We start from the raw sequence: 10,113 nt of genomic DNA, 5'->3' as shown, positions 1-10,113 counted from the left end.
AGTAAACAATTTAAAGTGTTTTGTACTGAAACTGGGGCGAGACACATTTTGGCGCCTCCTTACCACCCAAGCTCAAATGGGCAGGCGGAAAGGATGGTGGCGGTGGTGAAAAGTTGGTTGAGGAAGTCGAAATCTGGGGGTGGAGAGATTTGGATAGCGATTGCATATTATAACAATAGTCGAAAGGGAAAGGAATTGTCCCCAGCAGAAAAGTTTTTTAGCCGTAGAACTCGTATTCAGTTGGATTTCTTAAGACTCAAACCGGCGCAGGAGGAAAATTCAATGGATAATCAGTGTGAATTTGTGAATGGTCAGACCATATGGGCGAGAATATTTGGAGGTACCCGAAAATGGGAGTCAGGAATAATTATACAGAACATGGGGCATAAAATGGTGAGAGTAAAATTCGTTGACGGAAAGGAAGGAGTTAGACACGTAGAACAGATACGGAAGAGAGTAGAGTCTGAAAGATTGAGATCCAGCCATGATGCGGCGAGGAGAGAGGGATAGATATCTTAGCAATTCTCGAGTTAAAGCACATAGAAAATAATAATACTAATAATGATAATTAACCCAAGATGGTAATACCTCCGCAGTTCCGAGATTAAATTAATTTAAAAAAAAAAATCGATAATGATAATTAACCCAAGTTAGTAATACCTCCGCAATTCCGGAATTACATCACATTAATAAAAAAACAAAATAAATATTAATTAACCCGAGATAGTAATACCTCCGCAATTACGGGATTAAATCACATTTAATAAAAAAAAAGGGGGATCAATAATAATAATGGTAACCGGTGCTAATAATGTTGGAGGTTAAGGGGCTATATATATATATAAAAAAAAACTTTCGTAATTCTCGAGTTAAAGCACATAGAAAATAATAATACTAATAATGATAATTAACCCAAGATGGTAATACCTCCGCAGTTCCGAGATTAAATCAAATTTAATTTAAAAAAAAAATCGATAATGATAATTAACCCAAGATATTAATACCTCCGCAATTACGGGATTACATCATATTTAATAAAAAATAAAATAAATATCAATGATATCAGTTAGTCAATGATTTCGTGATTCGGGGAATAAAGCGAGTATTTTTTTTTAAAAAAAAGGGGGAACTTAGTTAGAGTGCCAATAACACAAAAGGTTAAAAATGTTGGGTATGTTAACCAAAGTAATAAATTAAAGTAAGGGATAATTTTGAAAGATGTCGGGATCGTAAATCAAAAGTTGGAAATAGAACTTGTATATAGTTGGAGAATAGAATAAAAAGGAGTGACAATTGGACTAGGAAACAAATAAAAAATGGTTCCAAGTTGGACTGAAACACGGAAAAGATTTCGGCAATGACAGTTGGAAGCGAGACACAAAACAAGAAAGGTTCCAATAATTGGGCTTTAAAAGGGGAATTTTATAAATGCAAAATTATATTTTTTTTTTGTATAATTGTTAATTTTGTTAAAGAAAATTTTCCTGTATTTATTCATTTTGACCCAAAAGAAAAGTGAGTGAAAACTGTTATTAATTTTTTTTATATTATACCTTTTTCTTAAAAAAGAATGTCGGGGAGGCATCGGTGTATATATTGGGAGAATTTAACCATTAGAATAAGTATTTACCGAGGATATGTTAATGAGGATGGGCGACCAATCTCGCCTTCGATTTACCGAAACATAATAGACCATTCGCCTCCAATACGCCGGAGCAGTAGATCGCCCCCGGTCCAAAGGGGAGTGTCCGGAATAATAACGAATAATTTAGATCACTCCGAATTACCGGAGCCCCGGCACCTCAGCATGCGCTCGAGGAGGAGACGTTCTTGTTACTTGTGTGGTTCGCCTAGTCATTTGCGAATGTGTGCCCCCGTGGGCCAAATCGTAGGCAAGACTTAAATGATTATAGGGAAACGACGAGCCACAGAAGCCGAAGCCCGGGAAGGAGCGACGCACGCCCAGTTAGAACCATTTTGCCGCCTTTGACGATAGGGGCAATGCCGCAACAATATCAATCCATAACTGCGATGGGGCGACCGGTGGTGATTATTGAGCCGTTTCGAGAAGAAACGGCAGAGGCGAGTCTCAGGGCCTATTACGCTGAAGAGTGGCCGATGGTTGATTTGTCGGCCTCTGAGATTCAGGAATTGTTGGAGGATGTAATGGGACCAGAATAAATTTAACAAATTTTGTAATAAAAAAACAATTTTTTTTTAAATATCATTTTCCTTAATAGATTTTCGGGAATAATTAAAATACGATATTAATATATGTAGTAAAACTTTTAAAATATTTTACATCATATAGTTTTTTTTTATTTATGTTAACATATGTAGAGAATAATAAATAATTACATTTTGATTTTATGTACAAAACCCCCCTGTTTGTCTTTGTTAAACAACAATTTTAATTTTTTTTTGTATGTTCAAGGGTTTTCATTTAATGGGGGCGTGTTATAAATAGTTTTATTTTTTTTGTATGAGTCATGAAATATTTTTTTTTGCTTGGAATTTTATTTTTAATATTTTTTTTTTTTTAGTTTCGCGCAGTCATCATGAACATTATTATATAAATATTTTTAATATTTATTATGTAAAAAATAATTTAATATTTATAAAAAAATAATCATATATAAACTAAAAAAAAGTGGAAATCGATTATTATTATAATTATATTTTTTTTTATATATTGTTTTTTTTAAAAAATCCTTCTTTTCTTTAAAAAAAAATAAAGACGAGATATTAATCCTTGTTGTGAAATTAATAAAAAAAAAGGTAAAAAATAAAGACTTTGCGTTTTGAAATAATAAGAACTGCTAAGTTAAACGTTTCTGTGCAGTGAAACTTTGAAACATAAATTCTAGGAGTTTTTTAAAAATATATATTAAATAAACATATCTTACTCCTCAAAATTTGCCTCATAATTACCTAATCGATTTTATTTAACACTATTCTAGATTATAATATGGCTTCGTAGTTATCATCCATGGATGCTGTGTGTTAATTATTTGGTTTTGCCAACACATGTCCTTCCTGCAAATGTTGTAGCATTGACTTTTTTAAATCTTTCGGTATGATGATTTTACTTTCTTTAAAAAGACAATTTCTCATAATACACAATTCCGTCATCATATTATATATTTTATTTTTTTATCGTATCACCGTTTCTAATATCGATTATTATTTCCATCATTTCTCTATCATTAGAAGTTTTTTTTGCGATCATTTTGAAGTTAACTGGTAGTCCCATAAGTCATTATTTTCTTTTATATCATTCATGATGTGTATTTTTTTCCGAAGGTGTTAATATCTAAACAATCTGGTACCATGTTGTGTTTACCTGCTCTATGTCTTATTTCGAAGTCGTAGGCTCCCATTGCAATGTTCAAATTCTGTAATCTCATCGACATAGATGAGTTTTCTTTTAAACCTTTGGGAAAAATGTGGATCAAAAGCTATGATCAGTAATAATTATAAATTTTGTTCTGTTTAGATATTCTTGGAATCTTTTCACCGCAAAAATGATTGCTAACGCCTCGCGTTCGATGTTGGTTAGTTTCTTTCAGATTTTAATAAGGATCTTGAGGCAAAAACTATCGGCTTTTCTTTGCAGTCCCCTTCAATATGAAACTAGCTCCTAAGCTACGTTTAGACGCATAAGCGGCTATACCTATGGATAAGTTTGGATTGAAAAATTTCAACTGACTGATTAAAGTTATAATTTTTTATAGCATTCTTGATATTCTGTATCCCATGTCCATTTATCTTTAATGATACTTTAACCAGTGAATCTGCTAGACTAGATCCTAAAAATTATTTTAAAATTTTCGGTAGTAGCTAACCATACCTAAAAAGGAGTAAAATTCTTCTGAATTCTTTGGTTCGAGCATATCTATGATTGCTTTGATTTTGTCATCATTAGGATGTATACCATCTTTGTCTATGTCGTGTCTCAAAAATAGTATTTTCTTTTGCAAGAATAAACTTTTGTCAAAATTAGGTGTTAATCCGTATTTAATGATCCTTTCAAATACTTTCTTTATATTCTCCACATATAATTTTATGCATCATTTAGGTAGATGCAAAATGTGGGAAAATTTTGAAGATGGTATTGATGATAAAATAAAATTTTGACTATGTTAAATGTAAAAAATATAAAAGTATATTACAATATAAAAATATTTATGGTAATTCTCACTTAAGTCGTTACAAGTGCGTTAAGAATGACGATTCATCTAATAAAATAACTCAGTATATTCAAAAGAAAACTATAGATATAAAAACTTCCTTAACTATTAAAAAAAAAATGTGATACTATGATCTACTATTGCGCCAAGGACATGCGTGCTTTTGACTCGATAACCAGAGATGGCTTTATGAAAATGGTTCAATATTTTATTCGAATTGGCTATATATATATAATATAGATGTAGCGAGATTATTCCCCATCCAACTACTTTATCAAATGCAAGATCGAATTAGAATAAATTTAGTGAATAAAATAAATGGTCAATTATTTGATAAAAACTGCTCTGCTACCACTTATAATTGGACATATTCCTTCAAAAGGTTTCCTATTTAACCGTCTCTATTCATTATATCGAAAGTGAAACTTTATATAAACATGTTTTATTTACAGTAAGTTTAAAGAAGAAAAAAAACCGCTGAGAACATACATAAGGAAATTCTACAAAATTTTGCTGCAATTGGAATAATTCCCGATCAAGTGAAAAATACTTATACCTGATCAAGGAGCTAATATAATTAAATCTCTAGAAAAATATACCAGATTAAATTGCAGCGCACATCTGTTAAATACAGTTCTTCGAAATACCTTTAATGAACAATCCATGAAAATTATCGCTCCTAATATATATCAAACCCTTATTTCTGCTAAAAAATTATCCATGTATTTTAAGCAAAGAGGCATGAATCAATTTTTTAAACCAAACATTACAGAAAAATAATGAAACAAGATGGAATACAAAATATATATAGAAATTATTTATAACCAATATGATGATATCGTCAATTTTTTATCATCCAAGGGAGATATTAATAAAATGGAAAACTTGGAGAAAACTATTATAAAAAATTTGATTGATATTTTACACCTTTTTGATAAAGCTACTAAAAAATTAGAAGGAGATATTAATCCTACTTTATATAAAGTACTGCTATGCTTCAATAATATACTTCACGGATTTAAATGATACTTTTTATCAAAACAAATATCCATTAAAATTATTTTTTATTATCTATATTTAAAATCTCGGTATAAAATAGCGACATTTTATGCACCAAATATAGAAAATTAAGAATGGTATCACCCATGGAAAGATTAGAAGTAGAGAACTCAGTCAAGAATATAATATACATTAATTTATAAATTGTTCTATCTATTTTATTTTTATATATCAGATAACGAATATGAAAGATGGGAGGAAAGAGAAGGAATATAAAAAGGAAACAGAAATTTATATGAATTTGAATATAAAGAGAATACAGAAAATATAGATCCGGAAAAAAATATATTAAAATGGTGGTGTAAAAATGAAATTATATTACCAAAGATGACAAATTGGCTAGAAAGATTCTAGAAATTCTTGCAACACAACATCAGAGCGAACTTTTTCAAAGACTGGAAGGCTATTAGAAGAAATAGATTGCAACCAGAAAATGTTGATGCTTTATAATTTTTAAATGATAATTATAAATATGAAGTGATTTATAGTTGTGTAATTTAATATTATAAATTATTTGTTTGATTTATATTTATTTTTGATAGTACAATTTTAAATCAATAATTAAATACAAAATAAATTTTCTATTGAGATATTGTAATACAGAATGTTATATATAAAAAATAAACATAAAGCTAATAGTAAAAAAACAAAAAAATAATTAATTTCTATCGGGCGGACAAAAAATTTTTATTTTGGGACTAATAAAAAAAAGTGTTTGATTTTGGATTTTATACCTTTAACAGAATATTTAACCCAAAAACATAGTGAACCATACTTTCTGAGATTGATATAGAAGATGTATTAATTTAAATTCTAATAAAAATTTTAATGGTCACTGATGCAGGATATAATGAAGTGTCAGGTTATATGAACACTACTTATGTTTTGGACATGGCTTGCATATTCTAGTTATAGCCAATGTGAAAAAGCTGGTATGGATAGTTTGTGTGTTTTATGTTATTTTTTAACTTTAGATCAATTATTAAAAACTGGTTTTGCAAAACTATAAGCATACCTATACGAATTTCAAAAAATTTTGCAACAAAGAATAAAAACAAATATCTTAGACTTGAATAATAAAAATTCCTGTTTATCAGCGATTTGAATCTGATAGTTGTGGTGACAATATAATAGTGATAAAAGACAACATAACTAAAAAAATTCTTGGAACAAACGATTGCTAGCCTGTAAATGGAATGGAAAGATATAAGCTCAAAAAATTTAATTATGATTGAGATTTGATAGAAAATCTCTTTAAATTATTCAGGAATACATGAATTTTATCATGTCAAAAAGAATGTACGATAAATTCAGCTCTCGTTTTTCTTAGTCAAATATAATCTCCAGTGAATATTATTTGTTTTCCCACAAATAAAACATTCATAATACACGAAATAATAAATTCTCAATAACATTTTCAGATACTATATAATTTTGTTTTCATATATTATATTGAATACTTAAACATTGCATTTACACATTTGATTTTAAGATTACAATCAAATTCTGATGAACTAGGATATCATGAAGATATTTTTGTACCCTATTCAACAAATGATAATATAAAAATTTTATTATTTTTGCAAATCAATATTAACAGGTTGTTATTTAAACAAGTTAAGGTAAAAATAAAAATCTCACATTTAAAAAAATGATCATGATTGTTTTGGATTATTCGCTTCAGATATTATTCATTGTTTGTGGGGGGTCGTTAACCTTTGCAATTATGGAGGGCTTATAAAATTTTCTAGATTAATTTCAAAATTAACTTTTTTTTGGGTATGAGTAAATATTGCATTGCTAAAAAGCAATTAATCATAATCAATCAAAATTTGTATAATATTTTTTTAATTTTCAGAAACATTTTTTTTAATGAACATAAATCAAATTTTTATTAAATAAAAAATTGAGATTAAATATCAAATAATTTATAATTCTATTTTTACTTATTTTACTGGAAAAAATAATATTTACTAGCTTATTACAACTCAAATTTTATTTTCAATTTTAAAATTTAACAAATATATATCCAGAAGAGGGAGTTAAATGCATTAATATAAATTATATCATCTTTGGTTAGCGCTTTTTTATATTTAGACATGTGAAAAACATAAAATTTATTTTAAAATGATAGGTTTCTTTGACATTTAATTAATGAGTAGGTTTAGAATCGAAAAATAATAGAAAACTTGTATGGTGCATATTGCTGGCGTTATTGATCAAAATATTTTCATTTTTGGTTTATATATCTATAAATACTTGTGTAAAAAATTATCACAAAAAATATTTTAAAAATATCGTGATCTGACCGATAACACCGATTTGAAACCGAAATACTGCATTGCTGGCGTTATCCGTGGAAAATTTTTCATTTTTGGTTTGTACGTGTATTACGTGGTAAGCATTATCCTAAAAAATATTTTGAAAAATTATGATTTGACCGAATGCCGAGCTCAAAACCGACACTTAAATATTCGATCGACCAAATTAATCTAATATATTCGTAGTTATTTCATCAACGTGTCCGACTAATTCATTTGAAGAGTGATTCATCATAGACACAATAACTTCGCTTTTTATCTCTTTAAAAATTTCGAGAGTCATCTCAGGAGATGGCTTCTCTATTAGTTTAAAATAATAAAAATTTAATATAAATTATTAATTATATTACATACTTAATTAAATATAGCAGAAAATCAGACATTTTTAAAATAAAAATATGATTTATAATTTTTGGAGCATTAAAAATTTATTATAATTAAAATATTTAATAAGTGGTTGGTTTTGAGCTCGTCATTCGGTCAAATCATAATAATTTCAATATTTTTTAGGATAATGCTTACCACGTATATATACACGTATAAACCAAAAATAAAAAATTTCCCATGGATAACGCCAGCATGGCAGTATTTCGGTTTCAAACGGTTATCGGTCCAATCACGATATTTTTAAAATATTTATTGGGATAATACACGTATTTATAGATAAATAAAACAAAAATGAACATTTTCCAATTAATATTATTACTAGCAAATTTCGTCGATCGAATATTTAGTAAGTGGTCGGTTTTGAGCTCGGCATTCGGTCAAATTAATTTTTTCAGAATACTTTTTAGGATAATACTTACCACATATATGTACATATATAAACCAAATAAAAAATTTTCTTTGGATAACGCCAGCAATCAATTAATATTACAGCAAATTTGGTCAATCGAATATTTAGTAGGTTATCGGTTTTGAGCTCGGCATTCGGTCAAATCATAATATTTTTTAGGATAATGTTTAGCACCTAAATATACATGAATAAACGTAAAATGAAAAGATTATGATCAATAACGCCAGCAATATGTGCCATATAAGTTTTCTATTCTAAACCTACTCATTAATTAAATGTCGAAGAAACCTATCATTTTTTAAGAAATTTTAGGCACATGTATTTACACATATATGTAAAAAAAAGTGCTAACCAATAATCCTTCTGGTATCCTAAGAGGATATATTAAAATATATGCATTTAACGCCCTCTTATGGATATATATTTGTTAAATATTAAAATTGAATTTTAGTTGTATTAAGTTAGTAAATTTTTCCCAATAATATTAAGTAAAAATAGAATTATAAATTATTTGATATTTAATCTCAATTTTTTATTTAATAAAAATTTGATTTATGTACATTAAAAAATATGTTTCTGAAAATTATTTTTAAAAAAATATCATATAATCAAATTTTGATTGATTATGATTAATTGCTTTTTAGTTATACCGCTTTTCTTTAACTAACATTCCAAAACTACTTTTTTTTTAGTTATCTTACCTATTTATTTAAGTGGTATAAAAAATATTCAAAATTATGAGGAAGCTCGAGCTCATGCCCACCCACCCCCCTGTGACGCTACTGCCCATGTGCAAAATAAAAGCTTAGTTTTCTTTAAAGCCTTAAAAAATATTCTATTAAATCCGATAATTATAGCCGTTAAAATAGGTACACAAAGACGCAAGGGTTTGTAGTTCTAATAAATTTCCCATCTTCATCAACACTCAGAGGCTTGACTTTTAATAACAAAATTGACAATCAATTCATTAGTCATCGACTACTAAAATTTCCGGATATTTTAAATTTAAAAATCCTGACAAAGTTAATTTTTGACTATTTGTTTTTGCTGATTTAGTATATTTTAAAGTTATTATATTCTGTTATTCTTGTAAAGCTAGTAGACTGTGAGAAAAAGATTATGAAATATCTAATTATCAAAGCATATTGATATGAGAGTACTATTTTATTCTCCTCCACCCATAGGACTTTTAGGAAAAGTATGAATAGGAATTTCAAAACTTATTTTAGACCATTATTATTTCACAAATATATGCTTTTATAGATGCATTATATAATATATCATCCAATGTACTCTTACCAATATTGCTAAGTCTGGCTACAAATCAGATGGATTGGATGCAAATTATATTTATTTATCCGGCCGAGTCTTATACCGGATATACATGAATATATTATAAAAACAACCCACTATTTAGAACCGGTCATATTCAAAATAGGAAGATTTGGTACTATCCTAACTCTAAAAAATACCTATTAGGAAAATTTGTTTATTTAATATTTAGTAATTTATTTTAGTATTGTAAAATAAAAAAAAAAGATCTAAAATTTTATTTGAAGTAAAAGTTGTCACAAATATATCAATCTTTTTAAACGAACAAGGAAAATATTGAGAATACTTTTCGGTAATTTTTTAGCGTGCCGCCATCGATATGAACAAGCCGCCAGCAATTTTTTTTATCGCCGCACAGTTATCTCAGATTCGATTAATCACAAATAATATATCCAAGGAAAAATTTCCCAGAAAA

This window comes from Gordionus sp. m RMFG-2023, chromosome 1 (genome assembly GCF_954871325.1).
Source record: "Gordionus sp. m RMFG-2023 chromosome 1, tfGorSpeb1-WG-v2, whole genome shotgun sequence".
Classification (NCBI taxonomy): domain Eukaryota; kingdom Metazoa; phylum Nematomorpha; class Gordioida; order Chordodea; family Parachordodidae; genus Gordionus; species Gordionus sp. m RMFG-2023.
Note: the sequence above shows the minus strand (reverse complement) of the source record.